The sequence below is a fragment of the Arachis hypogaea genome, chromosome 17 (assembly GCF_003086295.3).
Source record: "Arachis hypogaea cultivar Tifrunner chromosome 17, arahy.Tifrunner.gnm2.J5K5, whole genome shotgun sequence".
In the NCBI taxonomy this organism is placed as follows: Eukaryota; Viridiplantae; Streptophyta; class Magnoliopsida; order Fabales; family Fabaceae; genus Arachis; species Arachis hypogaea.
This window is the reverse complement of record NC_092052.1, coordinates 90073622-90077565: the sequence shown is the minus strand read 5'-3', so window position 1 is coordinate 90077565 and position 3944 is coordinate 90073622. Positions and strand designations below refer to the sequence as shown.

At 39.6% G+C, this 3944-nt stretch overlaps 1 non-coding gene across 1 annotated transcript; it reads right to left on the bottom strand.

Annotated features, from left to right (window-relative positions):
• Positions 1–1523: 1523 nt before the first annotated feature.
• LOC112768764 (small nucleolar RNA R71) lies at positions 1524–1631 on the bottom strand. Its single transcript, XR_003186155.1, has one exon. It is a non-coding gene; the product is annotated as a small nucleolar RNA R71 (small nucleolar RNA).
• Positions 1632–3944: the final 2313 nt, after the last annotated feature.

The window sequence follows — 3944 nt, the reverse complement described above, 5'->3', positions numbered from 1 at the left end:
ATTAGTTGCATTTTTATTATTTCTCATCATCAAAAATTCAAAAAATATTTTTAAACTATGTCTTTTCAAGTCAATAATACAGAGAATTGAAGATTCAGAACATTCAGCAGAGGAATCAAACAGAAAAAGCTGGGCATTCAAAACGCCCAGTGAAGAAGGAAAACTGGCGTTTAAACGCCAGCCAGGGTACCTGACTGGGCATTTAACGCCCAAAAAGGTAGAGATTTGGGCGTTAAATGCTAGAATGGGCACCATTCTGGGCGTTTAACGCCAGGATGACACTAGAGGAAAGATTTTGTTTTTAATTCACATTTTTTTCAAGTTTTCATAATTTTTCAAAATCAAATCTTTTTCAAATCATATCTTTTCAATCATATCTCTTTCAAAATCAATTTCTTTCCATTTTATATTTATTTTTACCATTTTCAAAAATCCTTGCTTCAATTAAAGATTTACTTCAAAACTTTCAAGTTGTTACTTGCCTATTAAGAAAGGATCAAACTTTAAATTTTAAAATCATCTCTTTCAATTTCTTGTTAGTCAAGTAATCAACTTTAAGTTTAAAAACTTTCTTTTTCTAAATTGATTTTCAATCATATATTTTCAAACATATCTTTTCAATCACATCTTTTTCAAAATTAATTTTTTCAATCATATCCTTTTCTAATTTCAAAATCTTTTTCAAAAAACACTTTATTTCTTTCCCAATCTTAGTTTTCGAAAATCTCAATCAAATTTTCAAATTTCTTTTTAAAATCTTTTTAATTTATTTTCGAAAATTCTTCCCCTCTTTTCACATCCTTCTATTTAAGGGACTGAGACTCCTCATCGAGGTGCAATTCGAACTCTATCCCTCTTTATAAGTTCGAATTCCCTCTTCTCCACCTCCTCTTTCTATTCTTCTTTTCCTCTGACACCTCAAGGAATCTCTATACTATGACATAGAGGATTCCCTACTTTCTTGTTCTCTTCTCTTTCATATGAGCAGGAACAAAGATAAAGGCATACTTGTTCAAGCTGATCCTGAACCTGAAAGGACCTTGAAGAGAAAGCTAAGAGAAGCTAAAGAACAATTCTCTTTAGAAGGCCTAACAGAACTCTTCAGGGAAGAAGAAACCATGGCAGCCGAAAACAACAACAATGCCAACAATGCAAGGAAGGTGCTTGGTGACTTTCCTGCACCTACTCCTGATTTCTATGGGAGAAGCATCTCTATCCCTGCCATTGGAGCAAACAACTTTGAGCTTAAGCCTCAATTAGTTTCTCTAATGGAACAGAATTGCAAGTTTCTTGGACTTCCATTGGAAGATCCTCATCAGTTCTTAGCTGAGTTCTTGCAAATCTGTGACACTGTCAAGACCAATGGGGTTGACCCTGAAGTCTACAGACTCATGCTTTTTCTTTTTGCTGTAAGAGACAGAGCTAGGACATGGTTAGATTCACAACCTAAAGAAAGCCTGAACTCTTGGGAAAAGCTAGTTAATGCCTTATTGGCAAAGTTCTTTCCACCTCAAAAATTGAGCAAGCTTAGAGTGGAAGTCCAAACCTTCAGACAGAAGGAAGGTGAATCCCTCTATGAAGCTTGGGAGAGATACAAGCAATTGATCAGAAGGTGCCCTTCTGACATGCTTTTAGAATGGAGCATCATAGGAATCTTCTATGATGGTCTGTCTGAACTATCCAAGATGTCATTGGATAGCTCTGCTGGAGGATCTCTTCATCTGAAGAAGATGCCTGCAGAAGCTCAGGAACTCATTGAAATGGTTGCAAATAACTAATTCATGTACACTTCTGAAAGGAATCCTGCGAATAATGGGACAAATCAGAAGAAAGGAGTTCTTGAGATTGATACTCTGAATGCCATATTGGCTCAGAATAAAATATTGATCCAACAAGTCAATATAATTTATCAGAGTCTGTCTAGAATGCACGCAGCAACAGGCAGTACTAAGGAAGCTTCCTCTGAAGAAGAAGCTTATGATCCTGAGAACCCAGCAATGGAAGAGGTGAATTACATGGGAGAACCCTATGGAAACACCTATAATCCTTCATGGAGAAATCATCCAAATCACTCATGGAAGGATCAACAGAGACCTCAACAAGGTTTCAACAACAATAATGGTGGAAGAAACAGGTTTAGCAATAGCAAGCCTTTTCCATCATCTTCTCAGCAACAGACAGAGAATTCTAAGCAAGACCCCTCTGACTTAGCAATAATTGTCTCTGATATAATCAAAACCACTCAAAGTTTCATGACTGAAACAAGGTCCTCCATTAGAAATTTGGAGGCACAATTGGGTCAGCTGAGTAAGAAAATTACTGAACTCCCTCCTAGTACTCTCCCAAGCAATACAGAAGAGAATCCAAAGAGAGAGTGCAAGGCCATAAACACGTCTCACATGGCCGAACCTGGAGAGGAGGAAGAGGCAGTGATCTCCACTGAGGAAGACCTCAATGGACGTCCACTGACCTCCATGGAGTTCCCTAATGAGGAACCATGGGAATCTAAGGCTCAGACGGAGACCATAGAGATTCCATTAAATTTACTTCTACCTTTCATAAGCTCTGATGAGTATTCTTCCTCTAAAGAGGATGAAGATGTCACTGAAGAGCAAGTTGCTAAGTACCTTGGAGCAATCATGAAGCTAAATGCCAAGTTATTTGGTAACAAGACTTGGGAGAATGAACCTCCATTGCTCATCAAAGAACTAGATGACTTGACTAGGCAGAGATTACCTCAAAAGAGACAGGACCCTGGAAAGTTCTCAATTCCTTGTACCATAGGCACCATGACCTTTGAGAAGGCTCTGTGTGACCTAGGGTCAAGCATAAACCTTATGCCTCTCTCTGTAATGGAGAAGCTAGGGATCATTGAGGTACAAGCTGCAAGAATCTCACTAGAGATGGCAGACAATTCAAAGAAACAGGCTTATGAACTGTTAGAGGATGTCTTAGTAAAGGTTGAAGACCATTACATCCTTGCTGATTTCATAATCCTAGAAACTGGGAAGTGTATGGATGAATCCATCATCCTTGGCAGACCCTTCCTAGCCATAGCAAAAGCTGTGATTGATGTTGACAGAGGAGAATTAATCATTCAAGTGAATGAAGACTCCCTTGTGTTTAAAGCTCAAGGATATCCCTCTGTAACCATGGAGAGGAAGCATGAAGAGCTTCTCTCAATACAGAGTTAAACAAAGCCCCCACAGTCAAACTCTAAGTTTGGTGTTGGGGGGCCACAACCAAACTCTAAGTTTGGTGTTGAACCCCCACATTCAAACTCTAAGTTTGGTGTTGGGAGGTTCCAACATTGCTCTGAACATCTGTGAGGCTCCATGAGAGCCACTGTCAAGCTATTGACATTAAAGAAGCGCTTGTTGGGAGGCAACCCAATCTTTCCTTATCTATGTTAAATTTCTATTTTCTATTGTTATTTTATGTTTTCTGTAGGTTGATGATCATGTGAAGTCACAAAAACAATTGAAAAAGCAAAAACAAAGTGAAAAACAGAATGAAAAAATAGAACACCCTGGAGGAGACAGTTACTGGCGTTTAAACGCCAGTAAAGGTAGCAGAATGGGCGTTAAACGCCCAGTCTGGCACCATTCTGGGTGTTTAACGCCAGAAAAGGGCACCAGACTGGCGTTTAACGCCATGAATGGGCAAGAAGCTGGCGTTAAACGCTAGAAATGGGTAGCAGCCTGGCGTTTAACGCCAGGATTAGTAGAAAGGGGCGTTTTGCACGCCACTTGGTGCAGGGATGAGATATCCTTGACACCTCAGGATCTGTGGACCCCACAGGATCCCCACCTACCCCACCACTCTCTCTCTTCTTCACCCATTCACCAATCACCTCAATACCTCTTCCCCAAAAACCCCTCATTTATCAAATCCCACCATTCTCTTCACCACTCACATCTATCCTTCATAAAACCCCACCTACC